General features: G+C 44.3%; 1 protein-coding gene across 6 annotated transcripts in view; it reads left to right on the top strand.

Annotated features, from left to right (window-relative positions):
• The window catches only part of HHAT (hedgehog acyltransferase), a 523,006-nt gene that overhangs the window by 85,297 nt on the left and 415,562 nt on the right, over positions 1–22,147 (top strand). The window contains exons 1-2 of one of the 6 annotated variants that reach the window (XM_063443867.1): positions 12,318–12,385; positions 19,342–19,404. The exons of 3 other annotated variants lie outside the window; for them this stretch is intronic. The gene's annotated coding sequence lies outside the window, so the exon portion shown is untranslated. Of the gene's footprint in view, positions 1–12,317; positions 12,386–19,175; positions 19,405–22,147 lie in introns of those variants that run through there. 2 more of the 6 variants (XM_063443866.1, XM_063443868.1) reach the window with 2 other exon arrangements.

The following is a 22,147-nucleotide window of genomic DNA, read 5'->3' as shown; positions in this document are numbered from 1 at the left end:
GTAATGCATCGCGCCAGCATAGTGCGCAGATATGGAAGCGGGAAAAAAACTGAAAACTATCACTCAAACATGAAAGAAATCATTTGTGCGTGGAGGGGTGCTGTGTGCGTGAAGGGGTGCTGTGTGCGTAAAGGGGTGCTGTGTGCGTGAAGGGGTTCTGTGTGCGTGGAAGGGTTCTGTGTGCGTGAAGGGGTGCTGTGTGTGTGGAGGGGTGATTTTTATATGTGAAGGGGTTCTGTGTGCGTGAAGGAGTGAAGGTGTTCTGTGTGTGTGGAGGGGTGCTGTTGGTGGGGGGGAGGAGTGTAGTGTGTGTATGGGGGGGGGGGGTTATAGCATTGATATACTTATATAAAAAAAAAAAACAACAACTTTTTCTAATCCCCTCCCCCTTTACCTTTGGTCAGGGCCCAGGGGAGAGGGGGAACTTTTCAATCCCTGGTGGCCCAGTGGTGGCGCGTGCTGTTCAGCCTGCAGCTCCTCTGGCTGCAGGCTGACTTCGCTCTTCTCCCGCGAGAACAGGAGGCAGGTCGGAGCGTTGCCATGGCCTGCTCGCGGGAGGAGCCTTCTCGCTTGCAGGTTCCTGTCAGACCGGATAGGGGAACAGAAGCTCTCCTACCCAGTGGCGTACACATGACCTATGGGGCCCCGGTGCGAAAATTGATCCGTGGGCCCCCCCCGCACGCTTACTCTGCGCAGGCTGGGGCCACAACACATGGCGGCGGGCACCTGGTCGCAGGGGTTGCAGGGTTGCAACCCCTGCGACCGCGGTATGTACACCAGTGCATGCAGATGCACACACACTTAAAGGACCACTACAGACACCCAGATCACATCAGCTCAATGAAGTGGTCTGGGTGTCAGGTCCCTCTAGTTTTAACCCTGCAGCTAAAAGCATAGCAGTTTCAGAGAAACTGATATGTTTCACTGAGGGTTAATCCAGCCTCTAGCGGCTGTCTCACTGACAGCCGCTAGAGGAGCTTCCGCGATTCTAAGACACTGAACGTCCATAGGAAAGCATTGAGTAATGCTTTCCTAAATGCTTTCCTATGGGCGGTTTGAATGCGCGCACAGCTCTGCCGTGCATGCGCATTCGGAGCTGAGCAGCGGAGGGATCCCCAGCGCCAAGGGAGTCCGGCGCTGGAGAAAGGTAAGTGCTGAAGACACACACACACTCTCACGAACAGACGCATACACACTAGCTAACAGACACACACATTTACTGACAGAGACACACTCAGCGACAGACATACATACACACTCACTTACAAAACATTAACAGACACACACAGTAACACACTCACTGACACTCACTAGCAGACACACACTCACTGACACTAAAACTAACACACACACTAACACTCACAGTAACACTAACACACACAGTAACACACACACTAACACTCACAGTAACACACACAGTAACACTAACACACACACACTAACACTCACAGTGACACTAACACACACACACACACACTAACACTCAGAGTAACACTAACACACACACACTAACACATTTTTTTTTAATTTAATCCCCCCAGCCTCCTTACCTTTTGGAGTGCTGAGGGGATTCCCTGGGGTCCAGTGGTGCTGCTGGGGGGGCCCGGAGGTGGCCGGCTCCTGGGACCCCAGGAGAAGAGGCTGGCCCAGTGCGTACATACCGGGTCGCAGGGGTGGCCGGGCCCCCGGGTGGGCCGGGCCCGGTCGCAGCCGCGACCCTGGTATGTACGCCACTGCCCCTACCCAGTCTGCCTGCTCGGCCACGCTACATTCTGTGACCGGCAGGAGGGGAGCGCATCCCCTCCTGCCGGTCACCCTGTAATTGCGGCCCGGGCTGGTGCACACTAGGCGGCCGCGCACCGGCCCCCTAGTGTGCCGGCCCACCGGGAAATTTCCCGGTGTCCCGGTGGGCCAGTCCAGCCCTGGATATAGGTACACTTGGTAGGGTCTCAGACACCGTATGGAGGGAGATACAAAATATATAGTCCCAAGAGGAAAGTTCTCACAAATAAAAATGTCTCTAGATTAGTGGTAAGTGCAGTTGTGGATGTTCGACGATAAAGCATAAATTCCTTAGGCTTGGAGGATATATTTTTCAAGTTTCTTAGGTATCCACATATATATATAAAAAAGACAGAAAAGCAGGGAAAAGCCAATAGTGCAGTATGTCAAATCCAATATATTAGATATGATAAAAATAGCGGTATAACACTCACATTTATTAGAGCTCTAGCCAGCTCTAGCGTATGTTGCATACATTGGTACAATCCCCACTTGTAGGATATAATGTAAATGTCCACAACAATAGAAGTACCCGGAACTCAGGAAAAAGTTGAAAAAAAGACAACAGATAAATAGAACTATATAAAATAGATAAAAAGTGGTACTCACAAGGATAGAGCAGACTCACTGCTCTATGATATCAGTGTTGGTAGCATGATTCCTAAATGGGATTTCTTTGGAGAAGAGATTGTAGAGTATAAGATGTCAGGAAGTGGAAATAAGCTAACCAAACCAGAAAGTAACAGGACCTGTTTTCTGCTTGAAAACCCATGGTGGTATAACCAGTATAATTTCTAAAAGTGTAAATTTTTAAATCTGCACTTTTTCTAAAATGAAAGGACAACTTTCCAGCAAGCTAAAGTACCGTGTATACTCGAGTATAAGCCGACTTTTTTAGCACATTTTTTATGCTGAAAAAGCCCCCTTCGGCTTATACTCGAGTGAGTGAGTCTCACCGGTGTTCTCGGTGTCCAGCTGGGCTGTTTCACGCAAGCGCAATAGGTGCCATCTTCTTCCTGTACGCTGGCCCTACCTGTACTTCTGCGCCTGCGCGGCGCGTAAGACCCCCTCCCCCAGCTGGGAATCATCATGTCCGGTGCGGCCGCGTCACAGGAAGTGACAAGGGTAGGGGATTTTGATAGAACACCAGCTCGGGTAAAGCCACCTCTGGCTCCAAGAGTGCTGGCAAAGGGAGCTGCGATGGAGGAGTCGCCAGGCCCAGCTCAGGTTGCCTTGGGCTACCAGTATGTAGCCACAACTCGCTCACCTGCCTGGAACCGCAGTGTGATTACAAGTTGGAGGACTTTGATACTGTAGCTACTGCGGGTGAGTCCTGATCTGACTTCCCAATCACACTGTCACTTATCATTATAAAAAAAAGACAAGTTTAGTGATGCTGAGCATTGTGTGACATGTAGTCTTTAACATCTGTAACAGCAAGAGAACCCTAGTCAGATACAGCTGTATTGTACAAAGGTTTGTGAACTACAAGTTCCAGCTCCTTGTAATCTACCAGTGTGGCCAGTGACATATGATGTGATATGCTGAACTCCCCAAGGCTTATATTAGCACAGCTGTACCAATTTATTGATTTTAGCTCGGGCATTTCAGGGTTAATAGGGACCCCAGAACAATCAAAGTTAATATTGCCTATTTTTATTTTTGAAATTTACTAGTAGCTGCTGCATTTCGCACCCTAGGCTTATACTCGAGTCAATAAGTTTTCCCATTTTTTTGTGGTAAAATTAGGTGCCTCGGCTTATATTCGGGTCGGCTTATACTCAAGTATATATGTTAATTTAGGTATCTCGAGTGGAGTAGACAGGGACACTGCACCCAGACCACTTCAATGAGATAAAGTCTCTAGGTGCCTATAGTGTCAACTTTAAGGCAGCATTTAGGATCAGAACTGACCCTAAGAACAAACAGTACTGTAAAGTAAGAAGCATTTCCTACATTTATACAGCAAAACAGACCGATTTTGTAAGTCCTAAAAATTATTTATCTGCAATATTGTCAGACACATTATGTCAGAAAATATGAATATTATTTTACCACACACACTACATGTCAAGATTAAGAAAAATTAGCGATTATTCTAGTGTTAATGACGGAATAATCTAAATTTTATTAAAGACACAAGGCGAATATTTGCTTCACTTTCTTTACTCAAACCTCCCAGCAGCAAAGAAATGGTTAACAAAATGAGTAATAAACAACCAATCACAATACAAATATCAATCACAAAGGGTCAAGAAGCTCCTCCCACTTCCTCTTTCTTGATGCAGCCGCACCAGTAGAAGTCAACTATGTAAACGCAATGACAAGTCAATCAGGTAAACAGAGAAAAACAGTGTCCTCAACCATGTAAACAGGGATGTAGCTTTGTAATCCAAAGATGTCCAGACATAGTAAGCGATGTTTCACACTAGAAAAAAAACTTGTGAAAGTATGGTATAAAATAACCATTGCGGGAGGCGGAGCCAGCAGCCAACCGAAGCAGACGTGAACCAGGAGAGCTCCGCCAAAATAAGCCTTCTAATCACTATATTAATGCCCACAAACTCCTTAACTCTAACCAACAACACGATACCACAAGATGGGGAACAAAAAATCCAAGCACCAGGGAGCCTTGAAACCAGCAAGAGCCCGCGATATCGGAGACCTTCTCCTCCGTCCTGCAAAGGCCGCAGAAGTTTTCGCGCCAACATACAATGGCGACACGACCTCGGCCTCCTCGGGGGAACAGGCGCTGGCGAACTGGACGAATTCCCCAGCACAGGGGCATTACACAGCACTTCCTCGGACGAGGACAATGACCTACCCTCCACTAAAGGTGATATAAAAGCCCTTCTACGCCATATCCGCACGCTGTTTGCGGCAGACATAGCCACGCTGCGGGAAGAGATACACACAGTGGAGGGACGAGTCAAGAAAACGGAGGAGGACTCACAAGGCCTCTCAGCAAGGAGTCAGAATGTAAAGATACGAGGTATCCCGGAGACCGTATCCCAGGACAACCTCCCACGATTTACCGAGAGACTCCTCACCGCCTTCCTCACGTCACAGCAGGCGAAAGCAGCTGCGATAGACGGAGTCTACCGCATCCTGAGAGCCACCACAGCCCCAGCAGGCACCCCGAGAGATGTTATAGTTCAACTCCAAACACGATCAGCCCAGCTAAACTTCATGGCAGCGGTGAGGGGTAAGGCTACTCACCCCTTCGAAACGGCTACTTTATCATTCTACCAAGAACTATCCAGGCCTACGTTGACATGGAGAGGCCTATTCAAACCCCTGACTGCAACACTCCACCAACACTCAATACCGTAACGTTGGGCATTCCCCAGGAGCCTAGTCATCACACACAGGGGCGCAACGACCCGCATAACCGACCCATCTGAAATAGATCTGGTAATGGTGGCGCTGGATCTGCCACCGCAAGCGGAACAAACCACCCAGACCCAAAAACCAGCAGCCTCCCATGTCTGGGACATGACTACAGTCAGACCGTTTCAACCAGCCGGCCCCGGTGCCTGATCATCCACCGCCTTCAGAGCATAGAGGGCTGCCAAGCACTCAACAGGCACCTGAGAAATGGAGAGAGCTAGTGGAGCTCTGACGGAAAGGACTGCCTGACAGACCTGCCGATAAGTCTTACCTTCTTTATTTTTCTAACTCTGCTCCCCCTGTTTTCTCCCGGTTGAAGGCCCTGTTGGGGCCGATGCTCCTTGGAGGCAACCAATTAAACTCTACAGCAATAGACTTGCTCAAAACTGCCAGGCACACTCTGCAAAACACCTGAGACTGATGGACACAGCCTGCCGTAATAGACAGGGGCCCTTGCCCATACAACGTGTAAGGTCCCAGACCCATAAGCCTGAACGGGACCCAGCAGCTGCCAAACCTGATGTAAAGACTGTCCGCACGAACTTACATAGTTTATTTAGTTTTTCTCCTTTTTATTTTTTATTTTCACACTTGAACAAAACCATACTCCCAGAATATCGCCTCGCACTGATACATGTTTATAGAGAGCCTGGGACATGAGCCTTCTATGCTAGGTAGATTCCCAACACACAATGACAATAGTCTTTAATATGTGGCTATTTTGTTTAAATTCTCACAGAGTCTGTGCATTTGTTTCCTAAATGTGATGATCGTAAAGGCATACATATTAGCCTACTAGCCAACACAAATTAATGTAACAACCCAAGCATGTTTATAGCTGGGGAACAACTGTTGGTTCACTACCACATTTAAAACATGCTATCATCGTCATAAGCATAACAGTTTCACCTTAAGAGCATCTAGCCAAGTCATACACATAGCTAGCCTGGCATGGTAGATATAACCCACTCATGTCTTTACAGCAATACTCCTTAACCGGCTGACATCTTATTTTCAACTGAACGACCCTATGCCCATACAACCCTCTATGCCATGCTTCCCCACCTTGGGTGTAGGCTGACTGTCAGAAAAGAGCCAAGGCATCGATTCAGATTCTCACTTTCGTGCGAGTGTACCTTGCATAGATGTATGAGAGCTTAAAGGCACCTTGTAATCCTGCTCCTTATATTTACTTCCAATGGTGCAACCCACATTCTAAAGCAATTACCCAGTGGTAATACTCATGTCTTATTGTCCATTTCTCTCTAATATGCAATGAATCTACCAAACTCGCATCTAACTGTGTAGTCTTGGCTAAAAGGGATACTAGAGTAAATGTGTTGTTGCATTAGAAGACATGCTACTGTATAATACATGCTGAGCTCTAGATCAGTAACTTTAACCTTTTTCTCTTTATTATTATCTTTTATTTTCATTAAGCATAATGTCAGCTAGTCTAGCCTGTTAAATGTCATATATTACTGTTGACAACCCGCTGACTTAGGCAAATACGTTCTGTTTATAGCGACAGATCAATAGTATTGCAGCGACTGACAATAGCATAGCAGCGACAGATGATAGCATTTGAAGCGACTGATAATGGTACTGACGCGACTATAAACAGTATTGAAGCGACTGCCAATAGTTTCAAAGTATACGCGCGCGACATTGAAACCTCACTGATGTTGTTAAACTTTGCTGACCCAAGCATAAACACGCTCAACGTAATCTAACAGAATTTTCCTACTAAGCAGTCTTCACTGTATTTTAATCAATCCTACCATACCGATTTAGCTGCTTAGTCTAGCATGTTTAAAAACATAAAACTGTGCAAATTCTCATGCCACTGTTAAACTGTTGTGAATCTTGAAATACGCTGTTGTGGTGTCCGTTGATACCCTGTACTCACCTGCACAACAAAAATAAAGAATAAAAAAATAAAAAATAACCATTGCACAGAAGTATAATGCAACTAAACTATATTATTATGCAGTAATGTCAAACATCCTTGAGAGTAAGTAGGTATAATTGCATAAAATATAGTAATTATGGTTACTAGTATAAACTGAAATAAGGTAATCAAAGTCCATCAGAGATTGAGCTATGAAGATAAGCTGTATAGGAAAGAAGGGAGGGAAAGTAGTGGGAAAATATTCGCCTCCTGTCTTTAATAAAAATTTGAATTATTCAGTCATTAACACTAGAATAATCCCTAATTATATGGCAAGACAGGAGGCTTCATATTTGCTATTTTAACGCCTGGAAATAAGTGGAAAAAAGGCATGAGAAGATAGGCGAAAATAAAAAAGTACAGAATGTAGATTCTCGAGACCACTCGGCAGAGGTTAAAATGAAAGAAAGAACAGGTAATGAAATCATTTATAAAAAATTCAGCCTCATTTGTTTTACTTTTAAACTTACTAATACCTTTCAAAGTCACGTTTCTACTACATCTACATCCTGCACATTTATTACATGAATAAAACCCGTTTTTACTATCCAAAAAGGTCTTAGGAATTACTTTTTTTGGGTGGTTAAAAGTTAAAATGCGTTTAAAATTAGGTGCTCCTCTAAAAGTAATAAAAGGCTTCTCTAGGATAATTGTTTTAAGTTCATTAACTTTTTTAAGGACATGACAGTGTTTATTAATTATAGATCTTATTTTATTGCAATCCTGATTGAAGTAAAAAACTAAGGGTAAAACCACTTCCTTTTTCGTATTTACATTTTCTATATTATTTTGTTTATTTAATAGATGACCAGGTTCTAGACTATTCACTTCATTATATGCTTTTTCTAAAATTTGTTGTGGATACTTTTTTGTTTAAATTTATCTATAATTACCTTGGCTTGTTCCTCAAATTTTTCTTTATCAGTGCAATTTCTCCTAATTCTTTGTAGTTGCCCCGTAGGGATGTTATTGAGCCAGGGAGTATAGTGGTCGCTATTGTATAAAACATAATTGTTGGCGTCCACCTTTTTAAATACATTTTTTGTTTTGATCTCATTATTCTCTATATATATTTCTAGATCTAGGTAATTAATATGTGATTTGCTAAAAACACTGGTTAAGGTTATACCCCAATTATTATTGTTTAGTCTTTCTAGAAATTTAATAAGATCTTCCTCCGCTCCATCCCATATAAAAATTAAGTCATCAATATACCTATAATATAGGACCAGGCTTGCCCCCCACTCTGGGCTCTCGTATATATATTTATTTTCCCAGCCTGACATATACAAATTTGCATAACTGGGGGCAAACCTGGTCCCCATGGAAGTTCCTTGGCACTGTACAGACAAAATTGGAGTTCTTTCATCAAGTCTGAAAGGAGTTTGGAGCGGGAGCCTCCCAAACGATTTATGTAGCAGACAGCAGATACATTGTCCATCCGTAGAGTCAAGGAGCAATCGTAGGTGTCCTTTGCAAAGCTGTGTACTGCAAAGGACCCAGCAATCAATTCAAGGCAATTTAAAAGAAGAGTCCGTTCCGAGGGTGTCCAACGCCCTCCAGTGGAGACATCCGAGCAAGTCACGCCCCAACCAGTGAGACTGGCGTCCGATTCTAAGTGGAAATCCGGTTGGGAGCCGAATATGGCTCTCCCATTCCAAGCTACCATATTGGGGAGCCACCAGTTCAGTTCCAATCGGACCTGTTCGGACAGAGCGATCAATTGATTGTATGAGGGGGACCTTTCGTAGGTAGAAAGTTTTGAGGCGTTGCATTGCCCTGTAATGTAGTGGTCCCGGGAAAATGGCTTGAAAAGAGGCTGATAGGAAACCTATCACTCTTGCCAAGTCACGGAGGTGGATATGAGGGGAACTTAAAAGTTTTCCTTTTTTATTGTCTTTATCTTGGAGAGAGGGAGCTGCAGGATAGCTTGAATTAAGTCGATCTGAAAACCAAGGATTTGGATAGTTTGTGAAGGGAGAAGGGAAGGCTTCTCGAAATTGATTATGAAACCAAGATTTTGCAGGAGAGCGGTGGTTATTTCCATGTGATGACGAAGAGTATGAGAGTCCTGAGCTATTATGAGGATGTCGTCTAGGTAGATGATGGACCTGACACCTTGAGATCGAAAGAGGGCTACAACAGGTTTTATGAGTTTTTTGAAGCACAACGGGGCCGAGGAGAGGCCGAACGGGAGGCAAATTAATTGCCAGAGTTTGTGATGCCAAAGGAACTGTAGGTAGCATCGATGAGAAGGTGTAATCGGAACCATGAGGTATGCTTTCTTGAGATCAAAGCGGGAGAACCAATCTACCTTGCAGAGTAGGTCGCGTAGAAGGTGTATCCCCTCCATTTTAAAGTGTCGATAAACAACATATAGGTTTAGATCACGGAAATTGATAACTGGTCAAAATCTTTATTTTCTTGACCAAGAAAACATTGCTGATGAATATTGGGGAACGGGTTGAAGGTTCGATGGCCCCTTTGTCTCTGAGTTTGCAAAGCTCGGCACGCAGAGGCGCCTCGTTGGCTTGAGACATTTGTAGAGTTACGGGTAGTCTTTCCTGGAAGGGAGTGGACCAGAGGCGTACACACTATCCTTGTGGGCACCCCCCCGTGGGCACCCCCCCGTTGACACCCCCCACCCCCTGTCCTCCCTATTCTCCCCACCCCGCCGACAGACACACACACACATACATAGAGACACACACGCACACATAGACACATACAGACAGATACATACAGACACATACACACATACATACAAACAGACAGGCACACATATATACATACAGACAGACACACACAGACACATACATACAGACCGACACACACACAGACACAGACAGGCACACACACAGACACATACATACAAACAGACAGGCACACATACAGACAGACACACACACACATACGGGCACACAACAGACACATACATACAGACACATACAAACAGACAGGCACATACAGACAGGCACACAAACATACAGACAGACACACACACACACACAAGACACACAAAGGCACATACATACATACATACAAACAGACAAGCACACACACACATACACAGACAGGCACACATACAGACACATACATACAGACAGAAACACACACACACACACACGACACACATACATACAAACAGGCACACTTACATACAGGCAGACACACATACACATCCAGACAGGCGCACAGACAAACACATACACACATACAAACACACACAAAATGTTTAAGTCACCCTCCTGTTTCCTACCTTTTAGGTGCAGGAGGGTGACTTTCCCTGGGGTCGAGTGGTGGCTTAGGTGGATGGGAGTCAGAGTTCCCACTCTGACTCCCTATTCTTCCTCCTGCGCGGGCTCTCTGTATGCTGGGAAGAGTGACGTGCAGTCACTTCCTCCCAGCAGTGATGTCATCAGAGGGGGCCCGGTCGCGCTGTTAAAGCACCCGGCGCTGACTAGGCCCCCTGACAATCCATATCCATCTGACAGCATGGGTCAACCGATGGACCCCTTGGACGGCGGCCCCGGCAGTTTTCCACGTGGGCCGGGGCAGCAAAAGATGGCGGCGGGTACCAGGTCACAGGGGTCTGCAAGGCAGCCAGGCCCCCTGGAGTGACAGGCCCGGTCGCAGCTGTTCTGGCGTGAGTGCAACCTTATCAGGGATAATTGGTCGTGGGCATTCGGCTCTGAGTTTATTTCTGACCTCTTTTTCAAGAGGCTTGCGGAGCCATAGTCTATAGAATTGAGCAATGTGCTTGGGACTTGGGTGGAGCCCATTCGGCATTATACAAGAAAATCACTTTTGTAGCTATTTCAAGTCAAATAAAAGGATTTTTTTTTTTTCATTGCAAAAAGTTAAGATGGCAATGTTCACTGACACCCAAATGGCTTTTTAGACTGTTTTATTTTGTCCCACAATTATCCCTACGATCCTGGAGTTTCCGAACTGTATAACATTGGTATTTATTCACTAAACAGTGTTCAGTTCACTGCACACAAGATCATTTATACATTCAAAATTGTAACAAATTAATAAGCCAAATTGCAAAATTTAGGATAAAATAACTGATAATGGGTAAACTTCTCAAACTAATTTCTTGTCACATTTTGGCTGCGCTTGCCTGCATTTTGCATATCTTTTTTTTCTTTTCTGTAATTAAAAGTTAAGTGAACAACCAATTTCAGAAATGTCCTTTAACACATGAAAATGATGTGTTATTTTGGAGAGCTTGGCAGCTTTCAGAGATGAATGCAGCATGCCTGAGCTCTGCGACAGAAATGCACCCTTACTCTGATTCCCTGTCTATTTGAGCATCTTACGAGCTCTTTCAGATGAGAACACCTTGGCCCGAAGTTGGATTGAGTCCTTTTCGAAATATTCAGTGTTTGCATGATTTACCTGCAGCCTGGCCGAGATGTAGACCGATGCTCCATCCTCAAACAGCCTCAATGTTTTGCCAGCCCCGTTTCTCCATTCTCTGGGCAAGCTGAGACCGTGTGGTACTCTCCTGCATGGGCAAGTTGTAGCCACACATTTGTCTTCCTTTCTTTACAACTTTGCTTGTAATAGCTGTATGCTGAACTTATTGTTTATTGATTTTAAGATGTGCAGCATAGTGAATGTATGCTTTATGACAAATATCTAATTCCTCTAATGTGGGATATTATTTTGTTAGTTCATCTAATATTGCTTAACTTCCTATTACATTTTCGATGTATATGGCTGTATCACCTCACAACAAAAATAAAACTTAAAAAAAAAAAAAAAATATACAAATCCTGTCCACCAGGAAATCCTGAGAATACTTTAATTTTCAGGGATCACAAAAAGGAAACATGGTATTATGTACAAAGAGTAATTCCTAAAATGCTAAAAGACAAAACAGTTACCATGGAAACCTATAGACTATATATGAAGCCCAGTTGCATTTTTAGAGAACCATGTTTATACAGAACCCTCATTGTATCCTACCAGACGGAGAGTCGCAATAAAGTTGCATTGCTTCCACTGAAAGGAACACACATGCTACTCTCTCACACTAGCATGATGCATTGTTTACATAGAAACGTAATCATCTGCTGGCAGAACACGCAGCCAATCGCCAAGCTCAAACGAACATTGACGTTCCTGGGAACCAATCAGACATGCGGAAGTGGGTCGGGTTAAGGATGCGTCAGGTTAGGTAGGCTCTATCTATGGGAATGTTTAGAGAACAGAACTTGGAGGATTCTAGGTTCCAATAGACAGAATTTTCAGGTACACGTCGGGATAGACTTGTTGCTAAATGTGCTTTGACATTATATAGAGAATATTAGGCGCTCATAGCACACAGTGCATGGACATGTCTGCCATGAGCCCTTCACACTACTGTGCTGGAAGGAGTAAATGAATGGGTTATATTGATATACAGTATATCTCCTGTGTCAGGGTGAAATACAGCATTTATGGTTTACTCCAATCTAGAGGGGATAGGAGATCCTGGGGGGTTGTACTGTCTGGAGGTTAATCTTTAGGGTTTGTTTACTAACACTTGTAGTGAATTAAAAGTTTATTGCAATTTCGATATTCAGGAATTCTTCAACTTGACTGAAGGTACAGTTTGTAAACGAATGAAATTTTGCAGCATGGTTTTCTGTTAACTTCAATTTGCTATTTACCAAATAAGCCTTCCAGATGTTCTGCAATGTGATGTTTTCTTGTTAGGGGTGATGTGGAGATATTATAATGTGCGATTGTATTAAAAGCTTAAATACGTAATCGAAATATGAATGGTTTCATTAGTTTACAAATTTTAAAGTATATGTGTCACCATACACATAGAGTACGTTCTGCTTCAATAGAGGTGATTATGCTAAATATCTTTATAGGTTTGAAATGCCTTAAAGACGCGCTTTCCCTTCCCAGGAGTCTTAAAGAAAAAATATTTATTTCTCAATGGACGCAATAGAATTGAAGATTATGCTAGCTTTAGTGTACTAATAATCTTAATTTTAATAATGACAGGAGGCAAGTATTTTGCATAATCTTTCTTTACTAACTCCCATAGCAGCAAAGAAAAGTGAAAACTGAGAACCAATCACAATGCAGTATAGGGTATAAGAGGCGTGTCATATTACATCATTTCCTCTTAATTAATGCGACATCACAAGTCTATAATACAGGATAATCATAGAATAAACATGAGTAACTTGAACAGGAAACGGGTAGATCCAAAGTAGGGTGTCTTGAGTTCAAACGATGATCCTCAGTGACGTAATGATGATGATACCTTGAACTGAGTCTTTAATAATCCCTTGTGGTTTCCGATTAAACTGAAAAGAGAATATAAAGGTATTAGATTCCAAGAAATGGTTGTGTAAAAGCAATGAATATCTATCCCTTAAGGTTAATGAATAAACGATAACGTCCTCCCGTCTAGTAGGGATCGACCGATATTGATTTTTTAGAGCCGATACCGATACCGATATTCTGTGAACTTTCAGGCCGATAGCCGATATAATTCGCAGATATTCTGTACATTTACCATTTTGGAAAATAAAAACTATTTCTAAAGGTAAATGCACAAAATATACATGCCACGTGTAGTGGATGCAGTGTGCTTAGACAGGGGAGCTGTGTATGTTTGTGTAGTGTGTGTGTAGTGGATGTAGTGTTTGTGTAGTGTGTGTGTAGTGGATGCAGTGTGTGTTTGTGTAGTGGATACAGTGTGTATTTGTCTAGTGTGTGTAGTGGATGCAGTGTGTATTGTGTATTTGTCTAGTGTGTATATAATGAAAGCAGAGTGTTTGTGTAGTGTGTAGGTAGTGTGCGTAAAGTGAATGCAGTGTGTGTGTAAAGTGAATGCTGTATATACTAAATGCAAAGTGTGCGTGTTTGTGTAGTGTGTGTATATAAGGAATGCAGAGTGTGTGTATTTGTGTAGTGTGTGTATAGTGAATGTAGTGTGTTTATATAATGTATAGTGTATGTATATAATGCAGAGTGTGTGTGTAGTGTGCATTATATAAACACACTACACAAACACACACTGAATTATATAAACACACTACACAAAGACACTGAATTATATAAACACACTACACAAACACACTGTGTATATAATGCAGTGTTTATATAATGCAGTGTTTGTATAGTGTGTGTATAATGCAGTGTGTTTGTATAATGTGTGTATATAATGCAGTGTGTTTGTAGTGTGTGTGTATATAATGCAGTGTGTGTTTGTATAGTGTGTGTGTGTATATAATGCAGTGTGTGTTTGTATAGTGTGTGTGTGTGTTTATAATGCAGTGTGTTTGTGTAGTGTGCATTATACACACACACTATACAAACACACACTGCATTATTATAAACACACACTATACAAACACACTACATTATTATACACACACTATACAAACACACTGAATTATATACACAGTGTGTTTGTGTAGTGCATGTGTATAATAAGAGTGTATGTGTGAGGGGGCATTTTTTATTAAATTATTTTTTTTATTTTTATATTAATTTTTTTTTTATATATATATATTTAATTATTATTATTAGTTTCTTGTTGTCCCCCTCCCTGCTTGTTGCCTTGCCAGGGAGGGGGGATATGTTAATCCCTGGTGGTCCAGTGGCATTGGCTTAGCTGTGGGAGGAGGGGCAGCAAGCGTTTACTCACCTCCCAGCAGCTCCTCCAGCTCCCATGTGTTAATCTCGCGAGACCCGCGGCCGTGAGAGCTGGCCGCGGGTCTCGCGAGATTTACACTGGGGAGCTGGAGGAGCTGCTGGGAGGTGAGTAAACGCTTGCTGCCCGCCCCCACCAGGACCGCCGGGCTTGTAATGAGCCTGGCGGTCCTGGGAAGTATTATCGGCAATATCGGTATCCCTATTGGCCGATACCGATATTGCCGAAAATACCGAATATCGGCCGATTATATCGGTAAAACCGATAATCGGTCGATCCCTACCGTCTAGCCATACTAACTAAACAGCCCACCCACATTGAAAATATACATTAAGTCCTTGATGGTCAAAAGTTAGACACTAATACAGTAAAAGAAGAAACAAATGTTATAGGTATATAAACAGAGGGAGGGAAGAATGAAAGAGAGTAGGGAGGGAAAATACTCGCCTCCTGTCATTATTAAAATTAAGATTATTAGTACACTAAAGCTAGCATAATCTTCAATTTTACCACATGACAGGAGGCTTCGTATTTTGCAATTTCAACGCTGAGAAAGTAGAGCAAAAGCTGGATTAGATGGAGGACGGAAGTAGAACGTCCTAAAGGTGGATTCTCTAGTCCAGTCCGCCGCTCGCAAGATATCTGGAAAGGAAGCATAGGCGGAAGAGGCCGCGGTCCCTCGAACTGAGTGTGCTCCAAAAGCCTGGTCAATCCCGGCAAGGGCTTAGAGCCATCTAACCCATCTGGCCAACGTAGTGGTTGAAACTGGACCGTAGGGGCGGACGTAACAGATGAGAAGTTGACGAGTGGAAGTAGGCCGCAACGTCGCGGTAGCTTCCACGTATTGACGGAGAGTAGAGACCACGCAGAGCTGAGGGTCTGAAGGAAAAAAGGGGTAAAAGACAGAGGAAGAGTCGGACTTCGTGCGTCTAGAGACCTGGAAGGTTACGCCCGCTGGACAAAAGGTAAATGCGTCAGAGTCAAAAGCGCGTACATCGGACTCCCGACGAAAGGAGACTAGGCAGAGCAGGAAGGTGAATTTCGCCGTAAGCTGGCGGAGTGATAAATTCTCGTTAGGAGGCCAGTCCCTTAAAAAACTGTAAGACAATGCCAACGTCCCAAAGTCTCGAGTATTTGGGTTCCGGGGGGCGCCGAAGGCGCATGCCGCGGAGGAGTCTACAGAGGAGTGGGTTCTGGCCCACCGGTGTCCCTTGAGTCGGCGTATGATCCGCTGAGATGGCTGAACGTATCACGTTGATAGACCGGTATGATTTCCCAGCTTGAATAGGGAGGTGAGGAAATTCATGATGGAGGGAATAGGTGCATTAAAGGGATTGAGATCCCGTCCCAGACACCAAGTTGTCCGGCACTGCCATGCTGATAAGTAGCACCTCCTTGTTCCTGGTGCCCATAAATCCCATAGGAGATCCCTAGTTTCCTGCGATAAGTCCTCGGTTCGCCAGGAACCCCTGAAAGAGTCCAGGCCACCAGAGGAAGCCGTTCCTCCCTGACCAGCGGATGGGGTAGTCTCATTGGGTTCCTGAGGATGGTCGGAGAATCTGGTAGGAGGAGGGGATCCCTGTTCGACAGTTCCAGAAGATCCGGGAACCATGTTTGGCTTCGCCATAGAGGCGTGATGAGGGTCAGCATCACCCTCTGTGGGCGGATCCGGTGAAGGGCTCTCGTAATCATTGAGAATGGTGGGAATGCGTAAGCTCCGTATTGTGGCCATTGTTGCAGAAAAGTGTCCTTTGCCAGACTCTCCGGGTCTGGGAGCCAGCTGAAGAAGTCCTTCTTCTGACGGTTGTTGCGGGAAGCGAATAAATCCAGGGAGAAGGGACCTCTTCGTGCATCCAGTATCGCGAAAATATGAGGGTCTAAGTGCCAGTCGCTGGCGTCTCGCCAGTGGCGCGAGTACCAATCTGCTGTCATGTTGGATTCCCCCGGTAGGTGTTCCGCTAACAGCGTGATGTTGCGTGGTAGGCAATAATCGAAGATTTCCTTCGTGAGCTCTACTAGTGCTTGGGAAACGTGTGCCTCCGGGGCGGTTGATGTATCTTACCGCCGAGACGTTGTCCATCTGGAGCAAGATGCAGCAGTTGGATCGTTCCTTTGCCAGGCTGCGTATGGTGAACGATCCTGCCAGGAGCTCCAGACAGTTGATGTGCATAGAAAGCTCTTGGGGGGTCCATACTCCTCCCGTGGAAGAGGTTCCGTCTGTTGCTCCCCAGCCTGAGCGACTGGCGTCTGATTCCAGTACGAAGTCTAGCTGGTTTCTGAATATAGCCCGGCCGTTCCAGGCCTGCATGCAGTTCAGCCACCAGCGCAATTCCTCCCGAACCTCGTCCGACATAGGGTTGGTCGTATGTTGGGTTTTTGCGAAGGAATTTGGCCTTGAGGTGTTGCATGGCTCTGTAATGCAGAGGTCCGGGGAAGATGGCCTGGATGGATGATGAGAGAAGGCCCACGATCTGTGCCAGCAGTCGTAAAGGTATGGATGTCAGTCGAAGGACTTTACGAATTTCTCTGCGGATGGCGTCAATCTTTCTAGAGTGCACGATGTTGAGTCTATCTCGAATCCAAGGAATTCGATCGACTGAGCTGGGGTCAGTGAAGACTTGGGGCGGTTGATAACAAAGCCCAGTGATTCGAGTAGGTGTATCGCGTAGTCTGTGTGCCTCCTTAGGGTCCTTGCATTCTCGTCGAATATCAAGATGTTGTCAAGGTAAATGATGCATCTTATGCCTTGGGCCCTCCGTTTCGCCATTACCGGCTTCATCATTTTGGTGAAACACCATGGGGCCAAACTGAGGCCAAACGGGAGACAGGTGAATTGCCAAGGTGTCCCGTGCCAGTAGAAACAGAGATAGGAGCGGCTCCTTTCGTGCACTGGGATGGTAAGGTACGCGTCCTTGAGATCTAGACGCGTGAACCAGTCATCTCGAAGCAGGTCCCGGAGAAGGTGGATACCCTCCATTTTGAAGTGGCGGTACACCACGTGGGAATTGAGCTCCCTGAGGTTGATGACTGGTCAGAATTCCCCGGTTTTCTTCCTGACCAGGAAGATATTGCTGTAGAACCCGGTTGTTACTTGCCTGTAGTACCCCAAGCGCTGCTCTCTGCCTCCACCACCAATGACAGAGAGCCAGAATCTCCTAAGCAGTGGCTTCCATTAGCTCAAAGAGATAATGAAAGTGCTTAGCTAATTGGCTGATAGAGAAAATAACTGAAGCTATAGAGGGCATTCTGGTGACATGCAGCTACAGGTAAACCATAACAGGGGTGTGTCAGCAGAGGACATAGACCCAGAGCTTACCTGGGTTCTACCAGGGCTCCTGCTTTACATCTGGTCTTTTCGTGTGGCTGAGAGTGTCAGCTGAACTCTTACCCAATAAATGAGTAGCTGCATTGAACAAGCTGACATCCTGTTTCACTAATTTTAAGAAGACCAGATGCCAGGATCTAAGCAAGTGCTATATCTTCCTAAAACAGTTTGACAGATTAGGCTTGGATAGTGCCAGGACACTCTGCACCCTAACCACAACATCATGCTATAGTAGTTATGGTGCTTGAAGTGTTCCTTTTAATTATATGCTTTCCAATATCATAGGATTATTATTTGCAATAGGAAAGTAGTGCTGCTATGGAAAACATGTTATTGAGAGCAGAACCTGGTGAATATTTGTGCCAGTTCCTACCAGCTTTTGGATCCTTACCCCAGGATTTTTTAAAGGAACACTGTAGGCAGCCAGACCACTTCAGGTAATTGAAGTGGTCAGCGTGCAGTGTTCCATTTACATTTAGTGCTGTAATGTTAAACATTGCAGTTCCACAGAAACTCTAGCATTAGCACCCACTCGTCACGGTAAAAAGGTATGTGAGTAAAGGGTTTTTAACCCTTTATTTACCCGGGCGGAGGCAGAGGGAGCTACAGTGCCAGGAAGACAGCTTTTTATTCCTGGCACTTATAGTGTCCATTTAACCACTGGTATATTCATATTAGAGGGACAGACAGTGGTTTATAAATTATGCTTGTATAGCTTATAGATCAGAGGTATTATAGATCTCCAGAGGATGTGATATACCCCACATGCCTTGCTCAAAAACATTTTTGGGATTGCAAAGTTTTGTGGGGATTGTAGATAATTGCTGGATTTTCTTTATTGTGAACTCCAGGTATAGATCGTTTTTTATGTCTTATGTATGCACAGTCCGATTGGCAGTGTCTCTTTGACCAAATTGTCTTTTTGACAAACCCATTTGTCCATATGAGCAGCAGTACTAATATATTCTGTTTATTAAACACATCCTTCTCTTCATAGATTTCTCTATAATGAGTATTTGGTCAATAACTGTAATTCTCTTGCATGTGTCTTACAGCTTTAATTGCAGCCTGTAATGACTAAATATTTTAGAACACGTGATGCCTCTGGACTAGAATTCTTTTTACGCCAGAAGGGCTTTTCGCTCAAAGAAATGAAGGCCGCCACCGCTGCCACAGCATCTTAAATTTTGGATGCATAATAGATTGTGGTTTTTCTACCAGGATAGCCTCCATGGAATGTGACTGAATAGGTTGAAAGCAAAGAACTGAAATTGCAAGATTAAGGTATTTTTTTCCATTAGTTTAGTTATCTTTATAATCATGTATGAGAAATATTTTCTAAAATGTGCATTTGAGAATTGAATTACTTACTTGAGGTTATTTAGTCAAATCTAAACACGCTTCAGATTAGAAAAATTCTGTAAAAATTACCAGAATGGCAGAATCTCATTAAGAAATAAAATAATGAAATGCAATTACTAAAAAGAGAAACATTGCTCTGGTAAGTTATGGAGGATAGCAAATCTAGTAAACTACCTCTTGAGTCCCTCCAAATTGCCCTATTTTCTTCTGAGTGACTTGTCAAATTTGATAGTTGGGGAATAACCCTAAATTTATTGTACTTTATATATGGTTTAATAATTGCAAAATTTACTGGACAAACTTGCACGCGTTCTGCACGGCAATTTATTATTAATTAAATAAAACTCCAAGTACCATAATTACTACAGACCGCTTGCACCATCCAACTGTTAGATGGTTTCATAACTTAGCTGTGTACTGTTGAGCAGAGCAAAAAAAAAAACATGATACAAGAGAATACCAAGAACGGAAAATGGCTCAAGAGCTTGCTCTTCAGTGAGTCCCTGCTCACATCTCAAGGTGGATTTAGTTCATCTTGTGTCATTACAAAGAGATCTGAGCCATTTGTATATCAATCCCAGGAAGGCCGGTTCTATATTCACAAGAGATACAGCAACCCCAGACGATCGTTTTGGTCTTGTTAGACCTCGTCAGCTGACATGGACCCATTTGCTTATGGTGCCTTGGCATAAAAACAGGATACAAGAGAATGCTCTTTAAATGCTTGGTTTTGGAATGCTGTGCAATTTGTCCTGTCATGACACAATATGTCTGTAATGTGGAAGGTATTGCTATAAGACAAGTGGAGGATGTAGCATTCAGCCGCAAACCTGCATTTTGTCATATTGGGGGGGCTTATTTGAGGACTTTCACTTAAAAGTGCATATTTTACAACTTTGACAATTGTCGGCATATTATAAATACGCTGCAACTACAATTTAATTGCATACGCCAACTGTTATACCGCGGGGGTAGAAAGAATGGAGATGTTATAAAATTTAGGCTGTGCATCACCATCTTGGCTGCAGGGTACAGATATGGACAGTGCTGACATCCTGAGGCTTGTGGGTAAAATGAGCAGAGACAGATTACATTGCACTAGATACTAAGACTTTAATATGAGTAGACAGCTGAATAAAACTGCCCTAGTTAACCTGTTACTGAAAGTCAACTGTTTTCTATTATATGTGAAACATATAATTTTGCTACGTAGTATATAGACACTAAAGAGACAATTCATGCAACGTGATTACCTGTCGCTCTTTGCTTAGGTTATGATGCTATCTATATTCATTGTCCCAGTTACTTTTCATTGCCTTCATTATTGCTCCAGTGATTTGCAAAAATTACTGCAACTATATGTTTATACAACCTTATCTCCTAATTTGTGACATCATCGGGTGAATTATTTTACTTCTCTGCATATTGTACGTCTGTCGTCAGTGCTCACTTCACGCTGGCAACAGACATAATGTGCTCCTGTCCCACCTCGCTATACCGTCCTTTTGTTTCCCCTAAGTTCACACTTCTCCCTCACCAGTACCTCCACAAGACAGCACACACATGCTCTCTGAGCCAGCTAAACAGTCCAATACGTGTTATGAGAGTTGTTTGAGTGGACCATGTGATGGCAGGCGTGCAGGGCCGCCATCAGGGGGTGACAACCATGACGGTTGTCACGGGCACGGCGGCCCTGGGGGGCCCGGACTGCTCTGGCAGTCCTGGGCCCCACTTTCTCTCTCTGCACACATAGCGAATATCGCTATCTATGTGTGCAGCCGCGGGCCCCCGGCTCCCTGTTACCGCAGAGGGGGGCCAGGCAGCACACAGCCTCTTCTCTCTTGTAATAACTCTCGCGAGACCCGGTTGCCATGGCAACGCTCCGCGGGTCTCGTGAGAATTATTGGAAGAGAGGAGAGAAGAAGCTGTGTGCTGCCTGGGCCCCCTCTGCGGTAACAGGGAGCCGGGGGGCCCCCCACCGGACCACCAGGGATCATGGAATCTCCCCCCTCCCTGGACAAAGGTAAGCAGGGAGGGGGGAGAAACCATTGAATTAAATTTAAAAAAAAAAATTATGTAAAAAATTTCCCCCCGTCCTCTGAGTCCCACCGGGTGGTCCATGCACTTAGGGCCACCCGGAGGGCTTGTATCAGCAGGGGCCCGGTCGGGCGCTCTTTCCCTTTAACACTGCGACCGGGCCCCTTGCTTTCCGGCAGCCGGCTGGGAGGGAGAGAGGATGAGGCTGCAGTGAGGATGGGGGATCCTCACTCCCATCATCCTCAGGCACCACACTGGACCCCAGGGAATCCACCCTCCAGCAAAAGGTAGGAAACTGGAGGGTGGGTTTAAAAATGTACATTTTACATGTGTGTCAGTATGTCTGTGTGTCAATATATCTGTGTGTGTGTCAGTATGTCTGTGTGTCAGTATATCTGTCTGTGTGTCTGTATATGTCTGTTTGTCTGTGTGTCAGTATGTCTGTCTGTCTGTGTGTCTGTGTGTCAATATATCTGTGTCAGTAGGTCTGTCTGTGTGTCAATATATTTGTGTGTGTGTCAGTATGTCTGTCAGTGTATGTGCATGCATGTGTCAGTCTCTGTATGTGTCTGTGTGTCTGTCAGTATATCAGTCTGTGTGTGTCAGTATATGTGCCTGTATGTGTGTC

The sequence above is a fragment of the Pelobates fuscus genome, chromosome 2 (genome assembly GCF_036172605.1).
Source record: "Pelobates fuscus isolate aPelFus1 chromosome 2, aPelFus1.pri, whole genome shotgun sequence".
NCBI lineage: Eukaryota > Metazoa > Chordata > Amphibia > Anura > Pelobatidae > Pelobates > Pelobates fuscus.
The sequence above is the reverse complement of the archived record's forward strand: the minus strand, read 5'-3'. Positions and strand labels throughout refer to the sequence as shown.